The sequence below is a fragment of the Rhododendron vialii genome, chromosome 6a, assembly GCF_030253575.1.
Source record: "Rhododendron vialii isolate Sample 1 chromosome 6a, ASM3025357v1".
Taxonomy (NCBI): domain Eukaryota; kingdom Viridiplantae; phylum Streptophyta; class Magnoliopsida; order Ericales; family Ericaceae; genus Rhododendron; species Rhododendron vialii.
In genome coordinates, this window is record NC_080562.1 from 7,649,544 (window position 1) to 7,660,999 (window position 11,456).

The following is an 11,456-nucleotide window of genomic DNA, read 5'->3' on the forward strand; positions in this document are numbered from 1 at the left end:
CTCTTTTCATTAAAGCCAAAGGTAAAGATATGCTCATTATTCAAATATATGTTGATGATATTGTCTTTGGTGCCACTAATGATAATATGTGCAAAGAGTTTGCTAAGTGTATGCAAGGTGAGTTTGAAATGAGTATGATGGGGGAGCTTAACTTCTTCCTCGGACTTCAAATCAAGCAAACTAATGAGGGGATCATAATCAACCAAGCCAAGTATGCGAAAGAACTTATTAAGAAGTTTGGCATGGAAGGATCAAAGCCAATGAGCACACCAATGAGCATATCAACTAAGCTAGACAAAGATGAGAATGGTAAGGCCGTCAATGAAAAGATGTATCGAGGTATGATCGGCTCATTACTTTATCTCACGGCAAGTAGACCGGATATAATGTTTAGTGTCTGCATGTGTGCTAGATTCCAATCATGTCCTAAAGAATCGCATTTAAAAGCTATTAAACGTATTTTTAAATATGTTGCCGGTTCTCATGACTTAGGATTGTTTTATCCACGTGGAGTTGCATTTGATTTAATTGGTTATTCAGATGCGGATTTTGGAGGTTTCAAAGTTGATCGTAAAAGTACAAGTGGGACTTGCCAATTTCTAGGGCACTCTCTAGTGTCTTGGCATAGCAAGAAACAAAATTTCGTAGCTCTATCTACCGCCGAGGCGGAATATGTAGCGGCCGGAAGTTGTTGTGCCCAAATATTGTGGATCAAACAACAAATGGAGGATTTCAATTTGCAATATGATCATATTCCTATTAAATGTGATAATACTAGTGCAATTAGCTTAACCAAGAATCCGATTCAACATTCTCGAACAAAACATATTGAGATTAGACATCATTTTATAAGAGATCATGTTCAAAAAGGGGATATTGAACTTAACTTTATTAGTACCGACAAGCAATTGGCGGACATTTTCACAAAACCCCTTGGTGAAGAACAATTTTGTTTCATTCGACGAGAACTCGGCATGTCTAATCATTTATGAAAAAGTTTTGTGTTCTTGATGTCAAAAGTTTTTTTTGGATTCAATGTTGAGTTGATTGAATTCGTAAATATCATACTTGATGAAGAGTACAAATGATCTTGATAAAGAAATCACCCTCCAAACATTTTATCATATGTTTCATTTTCCTGTGTTTGGTATGCAGAAAATCAGTTTTATGGTCTTTAATGCTACTCCTCTTAAACGTTTTCTGGACTTAACCTGCATTTGTCAGTCGGATGTCCAAGCGGATGTCCAACCGGACGACCGTGAGGTTGAGACTTATTCAAGCTTTTGCGTTGCTAACTCTGATTTATTAAGTCTGTTACACTTAGTTTGTATGAACTTCATGGCTTAGTGCTTAAATTGTCTCTTATATACTTCGCCGATATGAATTTCTTGTCTCTAAGCTTGCAGGGATAATCATTCTCGATAATACCCCTCGCATTCTTTAAAAAGCTCTCTTTTAGGGGGAGCATGTATTAAGGGGACACAACAATAAACACCCGAACACAATTTTCTTCCCCTATTCTTGTTCTTTTCGGCGCCACCCCTATCCTATCTCTATTCGGCGCCACCCCTATCCTATCTCTATCCGGCACCGCCCCTATCCTATCTCTATTCGGCGCCGCATCTCTATCCCTTATCCTCAAACACTTCTCTCATACTCTATAAATTCAACAACACTCTCTCTATCTCTTCATCTATCTATCTTTCCTTCTCTCTCGGCCTAAATCTCTCATCAAGCAATGGCAAACATACCGCAAGGGTTACCGTTTGAGTTTTACGAAAGAGATGCCGAACGAGCAGAGTTCAGGTTGTTTATCCAAACCATTTGGATGCAACTCTTTATCTTCATTCTGCTGTGTGCGTTACTTACCATGAGAATACCACCATGGTTCGGATGGAATGTAAATGTGGATACTCTGTGGTATTGGATTGGCATTATAGCTGCCGTTGTAGCAGCCATTATTCGAGAATACGAAAATCAAGGACGCCAAGCTCTCAATGAACGAAGATAGAGTGCTACAGGGCAAGAGCGGCATGGTGCTGGAACCATGGCCCTATTGTTTTTCTCTTTTTAGTTTTTTTTTTATGATGTCACAGGGGGAGAAAAAGCCAAGTTTTAATTGATCTATCTTGCCATTTTGGGCAAATTTAAAAAATTGCTTGCTATGATCTGATGATTATTGCTATTACTCGTTGATCATAGATAACTGCTTTGGTGCATGTATTAAGGGGGAGATTGGCATAACTCCTACTTGAATAAAAACTATCATTTTGTGTCATCATCAAAAAGGGGGAGATTGTTGAAAAATGTATGCATTATAATTTGTGAAAATTTATATGCATCTCTATTAATTATTTTGATGATTAATTCAATGATATTTTTATTCGGCAAATACAAAATTATCGAAAAGTCGATTCCCGAATTAAATATTTTCGTGACCTTGAAATATAGCATAAAGTCTCTTGGATTCATGATTTATATTTACAAAGACTTTATTGAGCTCAATACATGCTTTAACGGTTTATTTAGATGAAATTGTGAGCCACAGGTTGACGAACCGGCTGACAAGCTGGCTGTCTGAACAGAAAGCTGTGACAACCGGACGACCACCCGGATGACCACTCTATCAAACGGCTAGTTTCCAACGGCTAGTTTCCAACGGCTAGTTTCAAACGGCTAGTTTCCAACGGCTAGTTTCCAACGGCTAGGAAGCATATGGATGGCTATATAAGGCATCAAGAACTCATTAATGAATACATACACAAGCTACAACATTCCATATTATTGCAAGAGCAAATTCTCAAAAGATCAAAGCCAAAAATTCTCATTGTTCTTCCACTTTCATATTATTCTCGAGAGAAAATTTGTACAAGTCGTGAGCGATAATTTTCATACCTTCTTCACATACTTGTATTTCCTAAGTGAGTGTTTGAGTCAAACACTTGAAAGCTTAGAAGACCAAATTCGGGTTGGAATTTGGGTGTTATTGTTTTTGAGAAGTTTTCGGAGAAAATTCTTGCGGTTGTGCTAGCTCCTCGGGAAAGCTAGAGGCATTCGGTTCTTGTAAGCACCCGCAAGACTTACAAGTTGTAATCTTTTAAAGATTAGTCTAACCTTCAAGTAATTGCTTGAGGAGAAGTGGAGTAGGGCCGGACCGTGGACAAATCCGGACCGAACCACTATAAACGGGTTCTATCTCTCTATCTCTCTATTTTGATTGCATACTTATTGTTTGCATATATTGTTAGAGATAAACTTTTATTGGTAATTATTACTAGCAATCCTATTCACCCCCCCTCTAGGTTGCATAATTTGGGTAACAAGTTGCATTTGCCAGACCTGCTGATGTTGATGATAATGATATACTGTAGTACTTTTGTCTCTGTTTGCTTGTTCCTTTCATACGTTGGTGACTTTTAATGTGTATCGGAAAATCGCTGGGAGTTAGTCGAGCGAGCTGCAGTGCTCAGAAGATGTTTTTTAACGCTTTGTTGTGGATCTTTGACGAAATTTATCCCTTGATAGGGGCCTTGTTTCAATTTTGGTGCGGGATATGATGTTAAGGAAATAGAATCCCACATGGCTTGGGAGTGGAATGGGTGATCACTTAATAACATCTGGGACCTCTCCACTCATTGCCAATTGGTCTTGAGTTGGACATAAAATTTCTACATGGTATCAGAGCGGGGCCCGTTCCACTCCACATTTTAAAAATTAATAATCCACACCCCACGATGACAGACCAGCAAAAAGGCTGCACGATGATAAGACCCAAAAATGGCCACACGTGACAGACCTCAAATGCGGCTGCACGTGAGGGAGGATGTTAAGGAAATAGAATCCCACATTGCTTGGGAGTGGAATGGGTGATCACTTAATAACATCTGGGACCTCTCCACTCATTGCCAATTGGTCTTGAGTTGGACATAAAATTTCTACATATGAGTCTCGCTTGTCCACTCCTCTGAATGGAAAGGTTCCAAGTATAGAGCCTAATGCGATAGTCGAACCCGAGACCTCCCAATTGGCAAAGTCAAGGAACTGCCATCTTGTTCGAGATGTATGTATGTTTTTTTAGCAACAGAGAGGCACTTTAGGCTTCATAGTGAAGCTTCCTACTATTGTACAACACAAAATGGAGTATATTACACTTCCCTAAATTTGGGAAAACTCACCTTAAAAAATTAAAAATTCGGAAAAGTAAAACAACCACAAATTTCATTGACCTAGTTGTTGTCTTAATAATGCTACGTTAATGATGTTTACTTAACAACCACCGTTGGCGTACAAGGTTTCACATTGACCATTAGTATTATCTAACAGCTGTTAATAGACCATATCAGATGGATTCAAAATGTTAATGCGAAAGCTGGCCCTTCTGTGCTGTGCCACATCCGAACCGTCTGTCGCAGTAATTAATGGTTTGGACTTTAAAAGAATTCTTCCAGGAGTTTAACACTTTCCTGGAACTCTTTTCTGGAGAAGTTCTTTCAAAATTTGGATCATTTAAAACACTTTTGAATTATCTAGAAGGGGCACAGCACCATCCCGAGTTCTGCAAAATACGGCAATCCTGCAGTACTTCTTGTAATTTCCTTGTTCGAAGAGTAGCTCAGCTGCCCAATTATTTGATCACCATTTGCATAAGAAGTCAACAACCTTCCTCAATATTTCGTCCATTCATTTTTACTTTTAGGTACTGGGAATCACTTCCAACAATTTGTGGACCTGAAGCTTTTACCGAAAGATTATGCTCAATTATTGTTCTTTTCTTTTGACCTCTTTATAGGAAATGAGAATCGCGGACAGAGGATCTTGCAGTGCAGCCTATACTGTAAGGCTGTAGAACGGTCAATCCAGTCATTCGTTCTGACATCGGATGGCTCGGATTTTAATCTAAACAATGAACGGTTCGGATCAAAAGGAACTCGGTTAAAATCCAAGCCGTTGGCGTCAAAATAGACGGCTGGATCGGCCACCCTATAGCCTCTGTAGTGCGGGCTGCACTGCAGAATTTCCCATTTCAAGAATAGCACCACAGTTATGTATGCGGAGGCAGCTCTCTTCACATACACAGAGCTACCTGATCATGCTCATAACTCACGTAACTCGCATGCGCGAGCGGGAGCGTGAAACATTTTTGAAACACAATCTAACCAATTAAAACTCCCGAGAGCGAGACTACGTCGCTATTTTGAAGGATCGGTGACTAAGGATTACTCGTGGTCGGTCGATGGATCCCACCAATCTCAATGATTTTATATAGGTACAGGTAGACATTATATATAAATTACACTATCACCATTTAATAAAATCGCTCTCGGATGTCATAATCTGGATTACGACTGATGGAACGCATGTTTGCGATCAATTTGATAAAAAATATTATCTGTCTTAACTTGTATTTTGCTAAGTTTACCAAAGAGCAATTTTTACCAAATACTACGATAAAAAGATTAAATAATGCTACCAAAAGCTTTCATTTCTCACTCTAAGACAACGACTCAATCAACGAGGACTCACTCATTTTTCCTCTTCTTTTAGTGGAAGAGTAAGGAGTACTCATTCATTTGTTAAAAAATACAAGCAACTAGCAACTCTAGGAGAGAGAGAGAGAGAGGAAAGTGCAGTGAGAAATTTACCCCCAAAAAAAATAAAAGTGCAGAGTGAATTTTTTAATTTTTTTTTACTTTTCTTTTGGAAATGGAATTATGAGTCGCAACTTTTATATTTACAGTTGAAAACGTTTTATATATTGAAAGACCCCAAAAGAAATGTTTTTACGCCCCGTTGTAGATCTGTGGCCATACAATCGCAAAATATTTGACGCTACAAGTTTAAAATTGTTTCACTTTTATTTCCTCTTGCGTTTTTTTCATGATTTTAACGTATTTATTTGATGAGACTAATTGTAAAACGCTTAATCTATTACAGTACTACTACGTATAAGTGGGTCCATTTCCTTTTTAAATTTTGTACTTCGTCTGATTGGATGTGGCAGGTAAGTGGTCTACCTTTAAATGACGGAAATAACCCTCTCCTGCCTTTAAATAACAAAACTAGCATTGGGAGTACATAACTTTTTCTTCTTCTTTTTTTACTTTAATTCCTTTTCCATGTCAGACGGTGAACTTTGCCCTTTTTTGTCTTTTTAATAAGTCAGGTGTCTACGTTACTTTACGCGGACTCAGATCCTTTCCTCATTTCTCTCTCTCAATATCTTTCAAATATTTCAACCTAAGGACGACACCTCATTAATGAGGCCATCCAACGGTAAAAAGTTAGCCACGTTGCCATTCCCAACTTTTCAAGAGGGCTATTAACTTCTTGAAGAAAACGACAACTAACGGGGTGGGTGCTCCGTTTCTTTTGTTTCCCTTATTTGCTTTTTGAGTCGATTACAGTCACTCTCTCTCTCTCTCTCTCTCTCCGCCACCATGGCGGCAGGGCCAACTTATTTCACACCCCCGATCTCAATAAAACACTGTTCATACCACCTCCCCAAACCCAACTACTCTTTTGGGATTTAAAAGAAATTGTTTTTAGAGAGATACAAAGAGAGAGCTTTCAAGTTTAATGGCATTTGATTACTGTAAACATTCAAAACACTTTGAATGCTCTAGTTTCTACCCCTGTATTTTATGGGGTTGTTTGACGTTTTGAGACTCCAGATGTGGGGGGATTTTTCTGGAAACACTAAGCCAGCCTTTGAAATCGAAAATGAAAAAACGATAGGAGTAGACTGGTAGAAAGGATTTTGCACTCTGTTTACTTGAAGAAATTGAAGGTAAAATTATTGTTACATGAATCAATAATTGATATGAACTAAAAAAATTGTTGTTTTGTATCATTTCTTGATGTAATACTTTGCTTCTGCAATTTGTAGTCAGAGAGAGAGAATTAGGGTTTTCTTTGACACAGGTAAGAACTTATTAGAGGAAACAAAAAGGAAAATACTCAGACAATACTCCCTCAGAACGGACACAATTAGCGGGGCTTTGATTACGGATCGGCCGATCATCTTCTTCATCGAACTGCCGGCTGAATTTTCCGTCGATGAATCAGAGAGAGAGAAAGAGAGAGAGAGTTGAGATTTGGGTTAAATTTTAGGGCAAATTATAGTTACCCCCCTCTAACTATGCCTCACGTACACTTACCCCCCTCTAACTTTTTTTTTTGGCATTTAACCCCCTCAAACTAACGGAAATTCAAACGGTCATCCTAAGGTTGAAATATTTGGAAGATATTGAGAGAGAGAAATGAGGAGAGGATCTGAGTCCACTTTACGCGGACCTCGACTGATTTTGGGAACTCAATTCCACAGTTCCGTATGGAAATTCGAGGGGCTGTGGTGCCTCAAAACTGTGTCGTTTTGGGGCTGCAACGGGTGGGAGTTTGGGGGAAAGCCGAGAAAAAAAATTAAATGCTCTAATTTTCAATCCGTTTGAACTAGTGCAAAGATTTTATTTTTTTTAATTATTTTATCCTAAATGATCATAATTAATTTTTTTGAGTGTAGGACTCTTGTTAATTAGCTCTAAAAAAATCGTAGAACCAAATATCTCTTAGGACTAACTAACGAGAGCCCTAGAGCCAAAAATTAATTATGATCCTTTAGGATAAAATGATCAGAGAAATAAGATCTTTGCATCAATTCAAACGGATTGCTAATTGGAGCACTTAATTTGTTGAGCAAATTCTAAAGTCAGCCTAAAGGACTGATTATAGTGTGCTACACGTGCGGATTTTTCGACTCTTTTGAGGTCAGTTCATATGGAGCAATCTGCTCTGATTTTCATTGGGCTCCCCGCAGTGAATGCTAGAATCGGAATCTCAAAATTAATTGAGATGCGTGTAAACTAGTTCGAACATATAATCTAAGTTACAAAAAAAAAAAAAAAAAGAGACAAGAAAGCAGTTGGAATTTTTTTTTTCCAATCAGAAACTAGCCGTTAATTTGTAAGAGCAAAAAATAGAGATGAGTCGCTAATGGCAAAGAAGGTATTTAGACAAAATACTAAAGAAGTACATCTGACAAAGTAAAAAGTAGAAAACTCAAGTGCTGTACTAAAAGAAACAACAATGTGACACGTGGATTTAAATTATAATGATGTAGGACAAAAATGGAGAGTTTTTGTATTTTATTTTTATTGTTTTAGAATAAGATTTTAGCTAGGAATATTTTCATTTAGGTTAGAATTATTAACTTTCCGTATTCAGTTTGATTTTGATTTCTGCCTTTATTAGGATTCTTGGTCTACAAGAATTAGGATTTTATTTTAATTAATTAGGAAACATCTTTTATTTAATGCCGCTTGTTTTGGCATGATTTATTATTTCTTTTACAGTAGGATTTCTAGGGTTAGGGTCTTATAAAAAGGACTGTAACCTATTCAATTATTAGACTTTTAAACTTTTATCAATAATATTACAGAGATTTTCTCTTTCTTTCTTGTGCGCAAGATTTGCTCGTTGCGACGAGTTGTTTATCTCGTTTGGACTAGTACGCTAACTAGTCTCTCGTGAATTCCGCCGCGTCAAGTGGTATCAGAGCAAGGCTTTGCCTGGTTCGATGGCACCAAACAAAGTTGAAGACACACCCATTGACGTTCGTCGTGGTGAAGTATTTAACAGGACTCGCACTAAGGGATTTGCCCATGGTCAATCTGTTAAACGCAAAGTTGATAGGAACAGCGTTGAGGGATTTGCCCGCAACCAACCTATTAATCAAAACGTCTCCGGAAGATATTCTTATTATCAGCTTGATAGTGAGGATGAATCTGAAGACAAGTTATTTGAGGATTATTATGGATATCAGTCGAATAAGCGACATTCAAGGTTTGAAGGGTTTTACCGCACAGATGATGACTTTTCAACTTTTCAGGTACAACCAATAATTCCTAGTTTTAATGGGTATTGCCGTCCTAAGAATTTAATTTATTGGTTTCGTAAAGTTGATAAGTTTCTTGAGTATATGGAAATTCCGGAAGAAAAGGAAGTTAGATACGTGACTTGTAAATTACAAGGCTATGCTTCTAGATGGTGGAAGCAATTGCAATATAATCGGGAGCGCCAGTATAAACAACCAGTCAAGACATGGCTCAGGATGAGACGATTGATGAGTGATAGATTTCTTCAATCGCATCATGGTCAGATGTTATATGAAGAGTATCGAAGAAATCTTGAGTCCAAGCGATTGTCCCGAGATAATCTTGAGTTGTCTTATTCTTTTTCAAGTAATAAAAATTATACCGTTGCGGCTACTGAAAACTCGAGGGACACATCACTGAGACTATTGGGTTCGGGTCACTCAAAGCGTCAACAAACCGATAAAAATCTTTCAATCTCAGATTCATCACGTTCCAGCTATTATGATGGATATGAAATCGCAGAAGAGGAAGGAGATCGAGTTGAACTAGAGGAGGTGATATTTGTTGAGCCCAACATCGAAGAAACAGTGGAGGTCGATGTTGAATGCAGTCATTGTGGGCACATTGAAGCTGACGGTAAAGAGAAATTTGACCTTGGTATTAGCGAAAAAGAGGAAACTATAATTGAAGTTGATAATAAAAAAAAAAGGTATCGATTTTGGTGATCAAGTTGTTGATGACCAAAATAATTGTCCATTGGAGGTGGTTGATACTAATATTAGTGTCAATGAGGAGATTTTGGTTAGCGACATTGACGAAAGTAAATTGGTGTCCGAAAAAGTAGATTCAAAAGATTCAGCCAACGATCATGTCGAAGAATACATTCATGGAAAGGATTCAAAACATGATTGCGGGCAAAGCAGAATTAATGATGCTAATTTTGTCGATTTTCTTGGTGTGCAACAATTTGATTGGGTTCCGAACATTCGTCTAATACATCTTGTTAACAAGTTGAAGTACGAAGAGAAAAGATCATTGCATAAATACTTTTCTTTAAATGATTTTTGGAAGACGAACAAGAGGTTGAAGTATTCCAAATATCTATTTCTTTGGAATGGAAGGTGGCAAGTTTCTAATGAGAACTCGAGGTCAAGTTCTTTTGAAGAAAAGGAGACTGATGTAGGACAAAAATGGAAAGTTTTTGTATTTTATTTTTATTGTTTTAGAATAAGATTTTAGCTAGGAATATTTTCATTTAGGTTAGAATTATTAACTTTCCGTATTCAGTTTGATTTTGATTTCTGCCTTTATTAGGATTCTTGGTCTACAAGAATTAGGATTTTATTTTAATTAATTAGGAAACATCTTTTATTTAATGCCGCTTGTTTTGGCATGATTTATTATTTCTTTTACAGTAGGATTTCTAGGGTTAGGGTCTTATAAAAAGGACTGTAACCTATTCAATTATTAGACTTTTAAACTTTTATCAATAATATTACAGAGATTTTCTCTTTCTTTCTTGTGCGCAAGATTTGCTCGTTGCGACGAGTTGTTTATCTCGTTTGGACTAGTACGCTAACTAGTCTCTCGTGAATTCCGCCGCGTCATATAAAATAATAGATAGTGGTATTTTCCATTGTCTGCCCATAGGCTGACTATAGAAGAACCCATAGTAAAAAATGCCATAAATGTCTTGATTTCATTGTGTTAATAGTAATGAAATTTGTAATGGCACACACCCCATGGCATTGTATGTACCACATAATACATACATTATAATGAGGTATGTATAGGGAAATATCTTAATGGTATTTTTTATTTTTATTTTGTATTTTGACGAAATGTTACGACTTACAAAAGAGAAATACAAGAATGCTACATACACAAAGATTTTTCACAACCAGGCACAAAAGATATGGGATGATGTGAGTTTGGTTTTTGTTAGTTAGAGGCCCAAGTAGAGTCAATTGATAGTTGAGGAACGGAGTAACTACATTTTGAATAGTTTAGATGACAAAAATAAAATTAAGCCATGAGATCGCATATTCGAGTTCCACGGAGGCCAACTATTCTAAATCTTGGGCCCACTAAGGGTTATTTCGTTACCTTCAAGGCTCCGGAATTAGTCGAGGTGCGCGCAAGCTGGCCCAGATATTTGGTTATCAAAAAATAATAAATAAAAAGCCCTACTTTAATTGGGCTTGAGTGTTTTTTTTTTTAAATCCAAGAAGGGTGGGAGGAGGCAACCAGCATAACAACTCCTTGGGCGTGATTATGTGGGCTCCTTGCCCGCTAGTGGAATGTCCGGTTCGAATCTGTCGTCACTACAATACCACCTAGGTATTAGATGATGAAGGGTCCATTGGGCTATAGCACCAGCCCTCAAAGTCGATAGAAAATTGCTATTTCGATTTGGTGAATCTGAGCCTTGATGAGTACATTGCATCGTCCAGCCATTAGGTCACAAGTAGAGCTTGCACGAGCCCTTGAGCTATAGGCTATATAGCCCGTCCCAGGACTAATTTTAGTTGGGCACTATGCCCACTCAATCTCTATGGGTAGGGCTCCGGCCATAGGTTTTAAACC